Genomic DNA, 18252 nt, shown 5'->3' with positions numbered 1-18252 from the left:
TCCCAGCCTCCTCGCTCCTGTGGCTGCCATAGAGCCTTTGGGGGAAGGGGCTGTGCAGGGTGGCTACAGGAACAGGAGACCCACCTGAGGCTCAGTCCCAATCCTCAGTCTACCCTTCTGGGGAGTCTACTGCCCTGGGTATTCCCTCTCACCCTTGCCCCCAGCTAAAAGCCAATTCAAGTGTCTTTTCCCAAATAAACCCTCAGCTGGTCTGCCAACCATTCCTCCACATCCTTAAAAGTGAACGAATAAGAATAGCCATACTTGCAACACACAAATAGTAAATGTTTAGCCCAGAATAGAGAATTTCAATGAATGAATAAGAGAAAGATTAACAACCAGAGTAGAAAAAAATGGCAAAAGATGTGAGCAGTCATTTTAGGAAATGGAAACCACAAAGAAGATACCACTTTATTTTCACCAGACTAAATTTATAAACATTATCTAATTCCTGCATAGGAAGGCATTGTTTTACATGCTTTATAAGCAGTAGCTTATTTAATTCCCTCAACAGCCCTATAAAGTATGTTCTATAATTTTCTCTATCTAACAGATGAGGAAACGGAGGCACAGAGCTGTTTAATAACGTTTGCAAGGTCACACAGCATTTACAAATGTGCAATGTGGGTTTGATGCAGGGCTGGAGATTTGCAGCATATCCAGATGGCAGGTTGGGGAAGGAACCATGGAAGACTTGAGTGTGGGTTTTGTTCTTTCTTTCTTTCTCTTTCTTTCTTTCTTTCTTTCTTTCTTTCCCCTTCCCTTTCCTCCCTTCCCCTCCCCTCCCCTCCCCTCCCCTCCCCTTTCCTTTCCTTTTCTTTTTTATGAACAGTCCTGGAAATGTGGTTCATCACTTTAATCCACATTCCACCATGAGAGGTCTTCGACATGACCTTACCTAATATCACAGCTTCCTTCTCAGGTTTGAGGGACATTTTATGGGTGACTTGGGCTTTTATGATGGAAGGGGTAAATGTGCCATCAGTGAAAAGGCTTACTTTGGAGGTCAGAAGTAGCTGTTTGCTCTGCTTTTTGGACTTCCTCAAAAGAAGAAGAGAACCTCCAAGACTACGCCAACAAACACTTGCTTACGCTGGCAGCGTGGCTTGAACCTAACTACCAATCTCCAGCCCAGATCTGGAGAAATGTGGAAATTCTCTTTCTCTCTCTACCAAATCCAAACAGGAATATAAATGCCAGGTCTTATTCCCATTGGGAAATAGCCAAAGTTATTGTGACAGTACTGTATTTTGAGCAATGTTGGCTATTTGTTTTTTGGAGCACAAAGCAAGCAATAAATCTGTCACCCTGAAAAATCAGGTTGTGACCTAGAGGAAGGAGCAAATTGTGACTTTAGGTAAAAAAGAGTGACCTACCAGGGAGGATAATTTATCATGAGAACAAAATTGCTGGTGTTCTCCTGACCGACCAGGAAGAAGGGCTGCAGTAAGCAAATTCAGGAGATGCAAGCGTCCGAATATTTTTAACTGATCAATATTTCCAGGGTTCACAAGCAGCCAAAAAACTGTCATTGTTCAGAGTAAGTACATTGCTCACCTGATTTGTAAAAGGAAAAACTGAGAGCTTTAATTATTCTCTTTTTTTAAAAAAAGCCACGACTCAACAACAGGCATTCTTTGTAAAATGAAAATAAATATTCTCCTGGGGATTCAGGTGAGCCTTCTTGATTTTTATGGGGAAGCAGGAGATAATGTTACCTGAAAATGCTTAAGGAAATTGACTATGGGGGATTAATGTCCTTCACCCACTCTTAGGTTAAAACTCTTCCTGCTGGAGAGGAAACCAAGCAAATAATATCATCTAGGGAACTACCGATAAAATAAGGCTTAGGCAAAGCTAGAGTTTACTTAAGACAATAACACTGTCTTTCCACTTACGTTGGGTACCTTCCATTTGCCCCTTCAGGTTACCCTACCTGCTACTCCACCTTGCACCATGCCGGAGAGACTGCTTCAGAGGGCTCTCTGCCCTGGGCTGTTGGTTGGGTTCAGTCAATGGGCGGCACCTGCTGGAGAGTAGAGGGAAGAGAAGGCTGGGGTATTACTTGCCTATCCTCCTCCCTGCAGGATGGCTTCAGACTGGCTGTGTCCCTCTTCTGAAAGTCACAGCTTCTGTAAGGTGACGTTTTCTGCATAGCCCTTTCTGTCTCTAGATTCCAGTAACCTCTTCCTTCTCTTGACACTTCTGTTCCAGGAGTGGTAAATGCTCCCCACTAATACTACCTCAGGGTATGTACTGTACTATTTTTGTGGTTTTCGTGTACCCTGCCCACACCTTTGTATATTAAGCTTTCCTAAATTACAGTGTGCTGTTTCCTGGTTGGTCTTTGACCAATACACCACTTGACTAGCACTTTCCATAGACCTGAATATCATCATGGCTCCAGGGAGCTCTGGACAACTAAGGCACTTCACCAGGCCTTAAACAGAGATGGCAAATGATATCAGTCATTGGACGAAGAATGTTAAGTTTACATTGTGTGGCTCAATACTGGTAGCAACTATGATACACCCAAGCTTTGTATACTATGAAACTGCGATTTCATCTCTGGACTTTGCTGACAAGTACACAGATATGACAAATCCAGCTTTGTGTCATGATCACTTCTCAATAAATTTGAAGGCTAGAGAAAGCATTCAGTTTCTGAGGATTAACACCCATTATCTCTCAGCCCCTGTTGCCACGTGGCACAACTTATATTCACTTCACCAGCTTACAAATTCAGCTGTCCTCCCAACAAACTTGGCAGGCTCATCCCATTTCTCAGAAGAGATTTAATAGCAGTGAGTTCATGTATTACAAAGACTTCATTACTTTTATTAGCTTTCCATGCTCTCTGCTTACTGGTGCACTGAGGGGTATTACTGAATAATCCATAGTTGTCAGAAATATAAATGTGCCCTGGTATAGTACAGCTTTAATTCTACTTATTTTATTTTCTTATTTAGGACATTTTGTAAGAGATTAGACAGAGTTCCTTCTGTAAGGGAACTTGCTGCAGAGTGGTGTTGGTTTATGTCCAACATATGAGTAAAGCAGGAATAACCAATTTTTATGTGCCTATGGCACCTGATAAAATGCATTCATAATGCCAGGCGCTGATTCCTACTCCTTTTCAGGCTCAGGCAAAATTTTTGCAAGAAAAAAATTTATTCACTGCTTCATTTAATCAAATATTCTTTTTTTAAAAAGAGTTTTTACTTATTTTGAGATAGATAGAGCATGAGCAGGGGAGGGGCAGAAAGAGGGAGAGAGAGAGAGAGAGAGAGAGAGAGAGAGAATCTCAAGCAGGAGCCACACTGTCAGTGCAGAGCCTGCCCCTTGTGGGGCTGGAAGTCACCAACCGAGAGATTAAGACCTGAGCTGAAATTCAGAGTCTGACACTCAACCCACTGAGCCACCCCGGCGCCCCTAATCAAATAATTTTGATCTTAAACAAGTTAAACATGTTTGTGTACCCATTACTTTACTTATAATATGTGTATATGCATAAATTGTGCCCTATCTTTTTTAAAAAACACCACAACCAAAAATACTGGATGGTATTTTTGTGAAATATTTGTTTGCTTATTAAACCTATATCAATTGAATTATAATGGAAGTATATATGTACTAACAGAATAAGAAAGAGATGAAATAAGTAGAATTTGTCCAATGAAGATTAACATTGATAAAGCAGAATGCTCAGTTTCAATTGCACAAAATCTTTCAATTGTCTTAGACTGTAGTATTATTCATATAAAGAGAAAAGGGAAGAAAATGTCTATTTGTGTCAGCCAGGGAAGTAAGAACTTTCCATACATTACTTACTTTTATTTTGATTTTTAAATTACATTTACTTTTTACTTCTATTTCTTACAAACCTTAATGATGAGGACTAATATATACCACTTAGTATGTAAATCGCCCATATATTTTAAACTATTATCCATTTTATACTTACTGACAAAATTTTGGAGTACTGAATTTGACGATATTAATAACCTTTAACATTTTGTAGGGGGCGCCGGAGGCTCAGGTGAAAAAGCATGTGACTCCTGATCTCCAGATTGTGAGTTTGAGGCCCACGTTGGGTGTAAATGAAAAATAAATAAACTTAAAATTCTGTTAATAACAAAATATATGGCAAATTCAAAAAGGAAGAAAGCAGGGAAAGATTATTCACATCCCTCGATAATCCTGTTCTCCAACCTATTTTCTGACAAGAGTTGCCTATATAGTAGTTCCCCTCTTATCCGCAGTTTCGCTATCTTTGATTTCATTTTCCCCACGGCAAACCGCGGGGAAGAAGCAGATGATCCTGACGAATCATCAGAAGGTGAATAGTAGACTAGCTACGTCACAGCGCCTGCGTCACTCACCTCTCTTCATCCCATTACGTAGGCAGTTTCACATCTCACAACGTCACAAGAAGGGTGAGTACAGGGTAATATCTTTTTTAAGATACTTTGTAAAGATGACAGTATTTAAATTAAAAAAAAATGTTTATTTATTTTTGAGAGAGAGAGGGAGAGAGAGCGAGTGCGCGAGCGAGCGAGCGGGGGAGGGGCAGAGAGAGAGGGAGACAGAATCCAAAGCATGTTCCAGGCTCTGAGCCGTCAGCACAGAGACTCAGGGCTGGAACCCATGAACCGTGAGATCAAGACCTGAGCGAAGTGGGGCGCTTAACCGACTGAGCCACCCAGGTGCCCCTACAGTGTAATATTTTGAGAGAAAGAGAGGGATCACATTCACAGAACTTTTATTACAGTATATTGGTATAATTGTTCTATTTTATCATTATCGTTGTTAATCTTTTACTGTGCCGAATTTATAATTAAACTTCATTATAGGTATGTATAGAAAAAGCCATAGGATATATAAATTTTGGTACTCTCCTTGGTTTTAAGCATCCACGAGGAGTCTTGGAAGGTATCCCCCGTGGGTTCGCGGGGAGGACTGTCCTTGATGTCTTCATTTTCCCACCTCTGAATGCATTTGGCAACTCTTGCTCAGGATACCACCTTGTCAGGTCCTTGTCTGACTTGGCCTTTCCACCGAGTTGGACATTGGTGACCACTGCTTCGTGAAGTTTTCTCTTCTGCTGGCCTTGGTGATTTTACTCCTCCCCACCCTGGGCTTTTCTCCTTTCATGCTCACCTCATGCTTTCGCAAGTCTTTGTTCTTCTCCAGCTGGCCGTCAATCTTGGGAACTTCTAAAGGCTAAGTCTTAGGGATACTTATCTTCGATCTCTGCTTTGAGAAGCTTTCCCACAGCTTCAAATATCCATGTTTGTAGCTTCAGCTATCCGCTAAATGCTGATGAGATCCAAATTTCTTTCTCTAGCTCCTACCTCTACTCTATACTGAACCTCTTACTTCACTTCTACATGAATGTGTCAGAGACAATTCAGCCTTAATATGTTTAATATTTAAGATAAAGCTCATGATCCATCTCTTCCCCACCTGGTTTTCTACTGATTTTAACTTGCCTGGTGAATGCCATTATCACATTTTGGCATAATAGAATATTATCTTTCCGTCACTCCCTTAATCCTTCCCATCACCAAGCTTGTGTGTGTGTGTGTGTGTGTGTTTAATCATTAAAGTATCTTTGAATCCATTCACTTGTCAGTATCTTCATTACCATCCCTCTGGGCCAAATTCCTAGAGCTTCTTGCCTGTGTTAATACAGTAACTCACTAACTTCACATGTTTGAATAAATTATCTTGTCTATAGTCAGAAAGTCAAAGCACAAATATGATCATGTCACCCACCCAATTAAAACCATTCACTTTAAGTAACTTTCTTAGGGTAAACATCAAATGTCTTCCTGAGGCCTTATAAAGCTTTGCAACTTCTGGCCCCTGTTTTCCTCTTTAGTTCTTTTTGAGCCAGTCTCTCATTTGTTTGCTGTGTTCTTGCTGCTTTGGCCTTATTTCAGTTTCTCAAATGCACTAAAGTCCCTCCCACCACAGGGCCTTTGCACATGCAGTTTCCTCTTACTGGAATGCTCTCCTGTACTTATTTACTGGCTTCTATTCTGGCTTCTTCACTAAACTTTAAGTGCTGTGTGATAGGGATTGTGCTTCTTTCTGCTTTCTTTCCTTCTTTTTTTTCCCCCTGCTTTCTATTTAAGCTCCAAATACACAGTTCTGGCATATAGAAGAAGCTCAATAAGTTTTTGCTATGAAAACACATATATAAGTAATAGGAATTACCAAATTTAATTCTTGTTTTCCTTTTAACTATTTGTTGAAATATGAAAATTTTGTGTCAGAGTTAATATTTTTGATTTTTAAACATACAGTGGTGTTTAAAAGTTTCACATAGATCTATCAATCATTCTATTATTGTTTCCTTTACTGGTAATCATGCTTAAAAAGGCCTTTATCAGTAGAAGATGATGTGAACTATTACCTATTTTTTTTATAATACAGCTTTTTCTTCAAACAAATACTCTTTTTAACAATATGGAGTGTATTTGAAGGCAAGATGTCAAGGAGTTAGGTTTTTGTTCTGCATATAGTAGCCACTTGTCACAATGAATGCTCCATTTCTTTCTTAAAATGTCACTTTTATTTTGTATTTTTTATAGATTTCAGACTTTTTGATATTTAATTTTGGTCCATTACTCTGTCATTTTGGTGACACATTATTTTAAGAATGATGACTTTATAAAGCATATATGGTTGTATTAGTTATCTGTTGTTACAATTATGCTATATGACTACCATCCAAAGTGCAATGGCATAAAACATCCCTTCTTAGCAGGGTTCCAGAAGATAATTAAGCCTTAATACCCTAAGACATTTATTATATGTAATGAATTAACTATGTACCATTTGGGAGAATTGAGAAAATAGTCACTCAAATATTTTTTTCTATAGGGCTTAATTTTCTTATAAAAACCCCACTGAGAAAATACAGCTTAAAGCAATAAATGTTTATTTAGCTCTTGCATTTGCAGCTTGTAATTTAGGCTGGGCTAAGCTGGGACGTTTTTCTGGCTTTAGTTAGGCTCGTTCTTAAGTCTGGTGGTCTGCTGGCTCATGGTCTAAGGAAATGCATGCAATTGGGCTACATATCTTTTAACCACCAGCCAGCTAGCCCAGACATGTTCCATGGTGAGGTGCAGAGGGCAGACAGGAAGCAAATGCAAAAGCACTTTTATAAATCTCTGCTTGCAGCAAGTTTGCTAACATCTCATTGGCCAAAACAATTCACAGGACTGAACTTAGACTTGAGGTGCAGGGAAACACATTCCATTTTTCCTAGAAGGAACTGCTGAGTCACACTGCAAAAAAGGTGGATGCAGAGAGGGATTGAGGAATTGAGTCCATTAATGTAATTCATGTACCACCATGGTAGTCTTCCATTATTCTTTAATACTTTTTATTGGCTCTTCCTGGAGACTTGTTATATTTTGGAACCATTTTGTCACGATAAAAAAAAATACCCATTGGAGGGCTCCTGGGTGGCTCGGTTGGTTAAGCATTGGACTCTTGGTATCAGCTCAGGTCATGATCTAAAAGTTCCTGAGTTTGAGCCTCAGGTTGGGCTCTGTGCTGGCAGCATGGAGCCTGCTTGGGATTCTCCCTCCTCCTCTCTCTCTGCACTCCGCCCCCCCCCCCCGACCCCGCTCGTGTTCTCTCTCTCTAAATAAATAAAAAAGAATACCCATTGGGATTTGCATGGAAAGAAGTTAGAAGTTGGAAACGGAGCTAGATATTTTTATGTATTCATTTCACTTATCTGTTCAGCAAGTGAAAGTAGCTATCACCACACACATTTCACAGGTAATGGCATTGATAAATAACTATCAGACCTCTAGTTAAGTCAAGAACCTGGACTCAAACTCAAGCTTCCTGCTTCAGAGCACACTTCTTTCACTGCTGCATGACTCCTTCCTTTGGAAATTGCTGTGAGGAACATGCATGATAATGTCCGTGAATGGATTTGGAAAACTGTAAAATGAGCTAAGACCCAATGATTTTGGAGTTCCCCAAATGCCCATGTGTCTGTAAATACGACTCTTGAAGTTTTAGCTTATAGAAGACTCTATTATACCTTCTTCCTGTTTCATCTGTTAGTTTCGGTAACATCATTTACACAGTTGGCTAAACGAGATGAAATAATCACAAGAAGTGTAGCTGGCATTTATTATGGAGACACTAACTTTTATAGCTCGTTTGTGATATGATCCATTCAATTTTCTGCAATTTAGAAAAATAATTTTGTTTCTTATTTCTTTTTAAGTTTTATTTTTACTTAAGTAATCTCTACACCCAATAGGGGGCCCAAAATCATGACTCCAAGATCAAGAGTCACATGCTCTTTCCACTGAGCCAGCCAGGCACCCCCTTAAGAATAACTATTTTTTTAATTATTATTTTTTTAAATATTCATTTTTATTTTTGAGAGAGCATGAGTGGGGGAGGGGCAGAGAGAGAGAGAGAGACTGAGAGAGAGAGAGAGAGAGAGAGAGAGAAGGGGACAGAGGATCTGAAGCAGGCTCCATGCTGACAGTAGTGAGCTCAACGTGGGGCTTGAACCCATGAACCGTGAGATCATGGCCTGAGCTGAAGTTGGATGTTCTACTAACTGAGCTACCCAGGAGCCCCCCAAAATAACTATTTCAAAGGGGATTAGATATGTTTTCAGGCTTCCAAAACTTTCCCTTGGGAGGCTTTGATTAGAGTTCAGAAATGATGTAAGTGAACTGAGGGCCTGTGGCAGTGTTGCCAGGGATATTGTCAGATGCTGTCTTATTTCATTTCACCCTTTTGGCAGACGATGCTTAATAGGTAAATTCTCTACCAGGATGCCAGACAATCATTTGAAAAGTAAAGCATTTATGTGGATTTTTTTTTATGTGGATTTTGATTAAAGTCAAAGTGTTTGTTGCTAGAAATTCTGGAAGCGAGTAATAGTAGAAACATCAGTAACAAAATTTCTCTTTATTTCTTTTTATTTTTTTAATGTTTATTTATTTTTGAGAGAGAGAGAGAGAGAGAGCGAGCATGCAAGCAGGGGAGGGACAGAATCTGAAGCAGGCTCCAGGCTCTGAGCTGTAAGCACAGACCCCAATGCTGGGCTCAAATTCATGAACCATGAGATCATGACCTGAGCCAAGGTCGGATGCTTAACCAACTGAGCCACCCAGGCACCCTGGCAACAAAATTTCTTGAAGTTAGACTTGTTTCATTGTGGGTATTTTTAATAAAAGTGAAGCCATTTTGTGTATGAAAACTTAGTCATGTAGCCAAGCATCTTAATGTTCTGAGTAGGCCCATCAATCTAAATCATATGTTGGCCCAACATGGAAATGGTTGGAAGTGGGAAGAAGAGGTTGAAATCTTGGAGCCCTGGTCCTGGAAGTGCCTGGTGATCAAGCACCATGGGTTTTCACTGGGTAATTTATACTCATGTGAATCATGAACATATTAATTTGCTAAGAGTTCATTAATCTCCCTGATCATTATGGGGTTTGACATGTCACAAGCCTGAGAAAAGTATAATGTATGCCTTAAAGGTCCTAGGAAACATCCTTGAGAACCTGCTGTTGATGAAAAATGCCATTCAATCACTTTATCTTCTTTGCTTAAGATGGCAGGACTTTCTGAAGCACCACATGGACACCTAACAATGCCCATCAAAAGCATATGAAAAGATAAACTGCATGAGAATAGTGCAGAACATCTAGAGAGAGGAGATTGTAGAAAGTTGTTTACTCACAGTATGGATTTAAGAGTAGTTACAAAGATTGGAGGGGAGGTTTGTTAAAGTGGTTCACAGCAGGTGCTTTACACATATTAACTATGATTATTACAACTGAAGAGTTGTCTGCACTTACATTATTCTGAATGGAAAAAGGGGGATGGACTAGATCAGTAGTGTCCAAAGCTGACTGATCATCACAATTTCCTGAGGTGCTTCCTAAGGTCCTAGATTTCCAGGTTGCCGCACTGGACATTCTTATTTAAAAGATCTTTTCTATAAACCTCTGTGACTGATTCTGGTGGCCAGCTAAATTTAGAAACCACTAGATTAGGAGATTTCTAAATTTCCTCTCCGCTGCACATTCCAGAATTTAAATTTGGAATATTGAGAAGGTTTTGGTTTTGATACTTAATTGCTCAACTCATGCAAATTGGCACTAACCAAGGTCAAGTGATCTTATCAAGGAATCTGTGATATTGTTAGAGCTAGTTACTCTCAGGGCAAATTGGCTTTAATATAGGCCTCAGCTATTGCAATGCTTTAATAGGTCTCATAGCCATTGTAATACTTCAGGGAATCCAAGACCTGTGATGCCTATGGCTGTACCTCAACCCTTAGTCTGATGTCCACATTCTCATGTCTTCATTACCAAGTTTATCCCGTGGTATGAACAGAAATAAGGGAATGCCATCCAAAGAACCCGCTGTCAAATTTTTCTGCTGCCACATACAGTTTATGCCCAAATGCAGGTACATATCCTTCCCAGATATGTACCCCCTGTAGCCCCATGTATTTTCCTCCTGGACAAAGAACACGTATCAGAATGCATGTGACTAAGAATAATTCATTAAGGCATAAACATATAGTCATTATATATATGAATGCACACATCCATGTATTAATATGTCCATTTGAAACAAATTCAACAACTATTTGTAAATGATTACCTGACAGATGCCTCCTAACTAGAAGAGATACACATTTATGTCCAGATATCATGGTTGAGAGTTGCTAACATAAAGATTCCTAATGCCCAAGAAAGGCACATGTTTTAGTACAGTGATTATCTTCTGCTGTAAGTTGAACTGTCGGGGTCCTCTTTGCTCTCAGACTAGGTGTTGCCTGCCTTCTGCTCTACTTTGGGTTGGATTCTGGGCAGCCTCTTGCTAGGACATTTGTTGTCTTACCAGAGTAGGAGAGTTTGCGGTTTGTGGGAGACTTGTGGTTTTTGAGGAAGTTGGGATATTTAGCACATGGTAATTTAGGAATCATTCAGTTTTCTGAGTATACATTTTCTAGGAACTTGAACTGAATTGAACCGGGAACCCAAACCTGGGGCTGGCTAACCAACTTCAATTTCTGAAGCAATAAATTAATTGGTTAACCACAAACCAATGGAGAAATGTTTTAGTTTTAACCCAGTCAACCTATTCAAACCAGAACCAACCATGAGTATTTTTCTAAAACCACGCAACCATAACACTAGAATGTTTTCAAATCAAATCTAAATTAAATTTGGTTTGAGCTCCTGACTTCAACTTGTATAGTTGCAATGCTTTTTGTAACATTCTACATGCTTAGCATTGGTGGTAATTTGATATATGATGGAATCTTGTATTTGAAGATCACAGACATGTTGTCAGTTTAGGAATATCCCTTTAAATATATTATAATTACAGTATATGGTAGAAAATACTGTCATAGACTAGATTAACTGAAGGTTTGTTGAAGGTGAAGTGATAAGTCAGAGGAAGAGGTGGATAGAATCTAGGCAACGTATTTAGATGTTTGTTGCATTGATCATTGAGCCAAGTTGCCAACAATTATATAAAGTTTCTTCTGTAGTATTCAATAAAGAAGGACATAATAGATCCACCCTCTTGTTCTTATACTACCTGCTGTCTTGTACTACTGAGGCTAAGACAATTTAAATTTATTGATGAATATAATTTTTTGAAGCTTGGTTAAAAGCTTCATTCTTCTCTTATAGGCAGAGACCCTAAGGCTCTGAGAGGGTCATATGGCTGTAAATGGATGAGCTAAGTTAAATATTTTTTAAGCTTATTTATTTTGACAGAGAGAGAGAGATTGAGAATCCCAAGCAGGCTCTGCACTGTCAGCACAGAGCCTGATGCAGGGCTAGAACTCATGACCCATGAGATCATGACCTGAGCTGAAACCAAGAGTCAGACACTTAACCAACTGAGCCACCCAGGTGCTCCCAAAGAGCTAAGCTTTAAACACAGCTCCCTTTTGATTCATAGTCCAAAGTATCAACTGCCATGCTATATGCCCTCTGTCTTGAGACATTGTCCTATTGTTGCCTGTTTATTTTCATGTTTCCTTCTATTTTGATGGAATTAGCTAAAGACCAAGCTGATTGCTTTTATGCTTTGGCAACACCATGCCGAATTAAGTTTTTTAGTTCCATTTGCTTTTCAGGAAGCAAGAGCCATGTGTTTATAACTGAGTGAGAGAGAACCAGTGGCCTGGTGCATCCCTTCCTTCTCAGTGGGTTGCTGCACAGAAAGGGAGCCTGAGCATCACAAGGCCCTGTACAACTTTTTGCTGTGAGTGCTGTCTCAGGCTGCTTTTCTAAACTCAAGTAAAACTGATGCAGCAGAAAGCCAACTAGTGAACAAAACCTACAAAACAGACCCAGCTCCGGTTTGACATCTGCTCTGAAATGAACCTCTTAAGTCCCTTATTCCCATTAGAAGATTGTTTTAAAACATATTCCCAAGGAGATGAATTTGATTCTTTATCTCTTCAGGTTTCTTTGGCCTTCTATTACTTTAACTGCAGCCTTACAATTTCTGAAGTATGTCTGCAGTGAAGCCAGGCAGAGCACATTAACAGACCCAGCATGCCACGGCTAAGTAATCCAGTAAAAGTATTCTTGTTGTGCAGTGCATGCATTCATAGGACCATTTTAGTTATTGCTATAATTAGTTCCGATTCAAGTATTCCACAGAGAATGAGGTTTCTAGATTGAAAGTGGTTGGATGCAGGTTAGCAGTGGGGATGTAGGATGCAGATGGCAGACAGAGCCTGAAGGAGAGATGGGAAATATTTCTATATGCCTCAATTTGTAGCATTTCTGATTTTTATATGGACATTAAACTTGGTCAAGCTGAAGTGCCATTTGCTTTAAGAGAGGATAATGTACACTAATCCCTATGAATTCTAAAAAATAGACTGAAGCTGGAAGTGGCAGCCTTATCATGACCTGTACATTACAGAATGCCTATACTATAAGGCTTACAGACAGGAAAAGAATAAGCATATTTTGCCTGTAGAGTTTTAGGTACAATTATTTTCAACCTTCACTGATCATATATCTGGATGAGACCCAATAGATCATGTAGTCTTCCCTAAATTGCAAGTATGACAATTTTTATTAATGAGTCAGCAGAATATTTACTATGGGCCGGGGACTATGCTAGGAATTAGGAGTGGTAACATAAATAGTACAACAGTATTCCCCTCCCTCAGGGAATTCGTAGTATAGTGGAGGAGACAGAAGTCTAAATAGTTTTTCAAAACAATGTAAATGGCATTTGGCATTTATCTGAACTCCCCTGGGAGCTCAGAGGGGGCACTCGTGATGGCTAGGGCAGGGTTCTGAAAGGTTGGGGAAGGTGTCAGAGAGAACATGTTTCTTGGGCTGACGTGAATGACAAGGATGCCAGAGAATCTCTAGGCCAAGAGGGTGTGTGGTGTGGGTGGTAGTCTAGGCAGCTTGGTTCTCATGTGCAAAGATTTGGTAGTGTCAAAAGGTACATTGCATTTAGGGAAGTCAGATGTTCCCTAAGGCTTGAGTTTCAGAGGGAGCTAGCAGGAGTTGACATTGAATAAGAAGCGAGGTCATGAAAGGATGTGACATGAAATTTCGTGATGTGCGCTTCCTTATGTATATAGTGGCAGAACATATATGCAGTTTTGGATTTTAAAGAGAAGAGTGGCATTTGGGTTTGTCATTTTCTGGAAAAAGTACAAAAGATGGACTGTTAACTGTAGAGAATATTTTTGGGGAGACTATAAAGAGAGGTATGAATTAAGGCAGTGAGAATGGAGAAGAGGGAACTTATCTGGGGGACATAAAGGAGTAGAATTGCAGTATTGACAGGGGATAAAGGAGCAGAAAAGTAGAGGAAAAATGCCAGATGTATGGCATGGAAAACTGATGGGATGGTGATGCCATTAGTTGGGGGAAAAGATATAGTTTTGAGGGAGTTTAGATATGAACATATTATGGAGTTTAAGATTTTTATGGGATGTTCAGGTGGGAATATCTACTTGTGAATTGCAAGTGTATTTCTGGATTTGAAATGAGATGTCTATGCTAGAGATGTGGATTTGGGAGTTAATCAGCCTATTAACTTGAAGCCATGGGAATACATGCCACCCAGTGACAGTTCATTGAATAAGAGGAAAGGAGGGCACTTCTGGTCCTGAAAATATGGCAGACCAGAAAACATAAGAACTCACCCCCTGCAAACTCATACAAATCTAATATACATGCAGCGACTCTCACTAAAGCAGAGCCACACTCAGAAAGTAGTGGGTATTTCCAGGGGTCAGAAATGAAAAAGGAGCAGAAAGCTTCCTTCACTATCTCTCAATTATGATTCCCTCAAAATTACCATAATGGTAAAAGAGTAAGCTGAGGTGGTGCCCACCTGATGGAATGCGGTGGAGGTTTTGTGCTTTCAATAACCTAGAGGATTGGGTTGTAACACATGTGGTCAAGAGATGAAGCTTTTGTCCTTAGTGGAGTAGGACTTTAAAACTCAAACCCATTTGGGATCCCTGAATGGATGTATGCACTTCAAGTGGTGGAAAAAATGCCCACTGGCACAGAAGGAAGGCCTGTAAACTGTTTCACCTGGGTTTTGAGGTAGAAAGAAAAAGTCTCATGTAGGGATTTTTAAATAAAAATTTGTATCAATATGGGTTTGGGGTTCAAAAAAATTTTAAATCACATTGAGGTATAATTTACAGATTGTAAATTTCAGTCTTTTAAAGTTAAAGGTTTGATGAGTTTTTACAAATGTGTATAGTTATGTAATCTCCAAAATAATCAAGATACAGTATATTTGATGTACCTCAAAACTTCATAGGAATTTCAAAAAAAAAGAACCGTCGAAAGGAAAAGTCATTGGACACAAAAAAACTAGGATTATACTCCACAGACCTTTGAATAATGAAACAATCTGGGAGAAACAATAAATAAGACTTTTTGGAAAGACTAAATTCATAAGATTATTGAAAATATAGAGAAAAATATGATACTTTGAGAAAAGAGCAGATAGATTGGAAGAGAAAAAAATAACTTCTAGAGATGAAAAATAGAAAAGAATAGAAAACTCAGTAGATGGGTTAAATAACAGATTATCCATAGCTGAAGACAAAATTAGTGAATTGGAAGATATTTTTTGAGAAAATAATCCAGAAAACAGTTTAGAGAAATTATATACATTATATATGTATATACATATGTAATATATATAACATATAAAATATATACATGTATAATGTTTAATAAATAATACTACAAAATTATGTAACATATATAATAATAAAATATATAATGCATATTATGTATTTCATTTCCCTAATCAGAGAAACTCTATGTAATTTATATATGTATACATATATATGTACATATACACATATAACTATGACTGATTTAGGAAATATAAAAATAAGTTAATAAAAAATACTCAATAAACAGTGCTAAAATAGGGATATTACAATTAAAGTGTTTTTAGGTTCTTATATTGTTCAGGAGGAGAATAGAACTGTTGCTTAATTTTACATTTTATTAAGCCAAATATGAATATTAAATAATATGAATATTAAAAAGAAAATGTAATCTGATTTCTGCTTGTGGTAATGATAGACATTCTTGTGCTAGAAAGCAATCTTCTGCTCAGCTCATTAGAAAAACTTGTTTAATAGGGGCACCTGGGTGGCTCAGTCATTTAAGAAAAATGATTAAATATTTAAAAAGCTGTTTGAAGGCCTTTGAGATCTATCAAGGTAGCAAGGAATTGTGATATATATATTATATATATATAATATAATAAAAATTATATGTAATTATATGTAATATATATATATATATAATTATATATATTACATACACACATATATAAATAACATCCTTGAAAATTGCACCCACCAGTTAGGAAAAAATAAAAAGCAGAACTGCCAGATGCTGGGAGTGTATCTAGTATAACCACTTTGGAGAGAAATTTGGCAGTGTTATATTAATGCAGAGATCTTCAACCTTGTATATACCTAAGAGTAGCGGCTCTCACAATGTGATCTGGGACCTTTGGTCGCCCCTGAGATCCTTTAGGGGTTTTGGAAGGTCAAAGCTTTTTAATAAAGTATGTATGTATGTATGTATGTATGTATTTATTTATTTATTTATTGTACATGTGTGCAAGTGGGGGAGGAGCAGAGGGAGAGGGAGAGAGAAAATCTTAAGCAGGTTCCACACCTTGCAAGCATGGAGCGTAGGGCTCAAACTCACAACCCAAGAGTTGTTGTGTCTTCAGACTGAGACAGCCAGGTGCCCTGCATTGTTAATATTTAAGTTTCAACTTCTGATATGACAAATATTTATAGATATAATCCACATGAACAAAAGTTCCTTGGGGTCCTCAGTGACTTTTAAGAGTGTAAAGCTGTCCTGATTACAAAAAGTTTGAAAATCTTTATGAAAGTCTCATGTGCACCAAGAAAGAGGAATGCTTACTGCAGTGTTATTTACAGTTGTAAAAAGCTGGGAACAGCCTAAATGTCTACTAGTAGGAGAAAAGATAAATTGTTTTAGGTGTCTAAAAATAATGTTGAAAATTTGAATGAAAAGAACAAGTTGTAGAAGAATAAAATTGTAGAAATACGTACAGCTTATACTATAAAGTTTTTTTTTTTTTTAGACTTTAATACCTGCTGCCATCACACGTGCACAGCCTTCCACATTATCAACATAGCCCACAGAATGGTACATTTGGTAGAGTTGAACTTACATTGATACATCGTAATCACTCAAAGTCCATAGTTTACATTAAGGCTCACTCTTGGTGTTGTACATTTTATGGATTTGGACAAATGTATAATGACATTTATCCCCCATTATAGTATCATACAGAGTATTTTTTTAAAGTTTATTTTTGAGAGAAGTGGGGGGAGGGGCAGAGAGAGATGGGGAGAGAGAGAATCCCAAGCAGGCTCTGTGCTGCCAGCGCAAAGCCCTACTCAGGGCTCAATGTCACAAACTGTGAGATAACGACCTGAGCCGAAATCAAGAGTCAGATGCTCAACCGATTGAGCCACCCAGATGCCCCCAAATTATTTTAAAATTATAAAAGAGTCCGTGAGAAAACCCTTGGAATCCAACATTGAAAGTTTGGTCAGAAAAACCAAATAGAGATTCTTAGAAAGAGAGGTCAGGAAATAATAAAAACCAGGAAAACCCAGCCCCAAGTACTATAAGGTGAGGGACAGCATCATAATCAGATGCTGCTGAATGGTGAGGTAATGTCAGGGCTAGATATAAAAGAGGAAAGGCATGTGATTAAAATGGATCATGATTAGAAATTTGGGGAGCAGTAAGGCTGGAGAACAGGGCATTAGCTTGTTGAGGGTGCAGGTTAGATGGTTATTAATGGTCTAGAAAGTGTGGGTAAGGGAGATTAGTAGGGGGTGAGTAGAAGGACTGAAATCTCCATGGGGTAGAGGAACATGTGGGAGGGCAGTAAGCAATCAGGTGAGGTGGAGGGAGAAGGCGTAATGCAATTTGGAATATTTCATATAGGAGCAGTTCCCAGTGCTCACAGATTCCTGGTTTGGCACTGGGAGTTTGTTGTTACGAAGGGAGAGGCCACCATGTTTGGGAAATCAAGGAACTGTGGTTTTTCTGTTAATCTAGGGACAGCATGGGCTAGTGGTTTAAAGTGAGCCCAGTGGTCATGCTGCCTGAGTTTCCCTCTCAGTTCTGCTACTTAGTTGCTTGCTGTGTGATCTTGGCCAAGAGTCAGTAAGAGTGTCTAAGCTTCCATTTTCTCACCTGTAAAATGGGGTTAATTGTAGCACATGTCTCATGGGATCAGTGGGAGGATTAAACAAGATAATTCATGAAAGCACTTGCACAGTATTTAGCACATAGAAGGTGCTAAAAAATACCAGGTAGTTCTTTTCCAATTTTTAAGCTTCCACATAATTGTTGAAGTTGCCCATAATAACATAAGAGATGGGAGAAAAAATGTGAATTGGGTGCCACAGTCATCAATGACTTTTGGGTCATGGTTTTGAAACAGATGTTTGAAATTGACAAGGAAATGGAGAAGCTGGTAATAAATAAGGAGGCATGAACTTCAGGGGAAGAGGGTTTTGTAGATAAAAGCACTAGAAGAACAGTCTGAAAATAGCAATAAGGGGCTAAGAAAATACAGACTTCTCATTGTCTCCTACCATAGAGATATAAATTCTGGTGAGGAGGAAAGAGAGTGAGG

General features: G+C 38.7%; 1 long non-coding RNA gene across 4 annotated transcripts in view; it reads left to right on the top strand.

Moving 5' to 3' along the window:
* Positions 1-3707: 3707 nt before the first annotated feature.
* The window catches only part of LOC132686321 (uncharacterized), a 184310-nt gene continuing 169765 nt past the window's right edge, over positions 3708-18252 (top strand). Inside the window, exons 1-2 of one of the 4 annotated variants that reach the window (XR_009613588.3) lie at positions 3708-4072; positions 4263-4436. This is a non-coding gene — a long non-coding RNA (uncharacterized LOC132686321). Of the gene's footprint in view, positions 4437-18252 lie in introns of all 4 variants that reach the window. The other 3 variants (XR_009613585.3, XR_009613586.3, XR_009613587.3) reach the window with 3 other exon arrangements.

The sequence above is a fragment of the Panthera onca genome, chromosome F1, assembly GCF_046562875.1.
Source record: "Panthera onca isolate mPanOnc1 chromosome F1, mPanOnc1 haplotype 2, whole genome shotgun sequence".
In the NCBI taxonomy this organism is placed as follows: Eukaryota; Metazoa; Chordata; class Mammalia; order Carnivora; family Felidae; genus Panthera; species Panthera onca.
The sequence above is the reverse complement of the archived record's forward strand: the minus strand, read 5'-3'. Positions and strand labels throughout refer to the sequence as shown.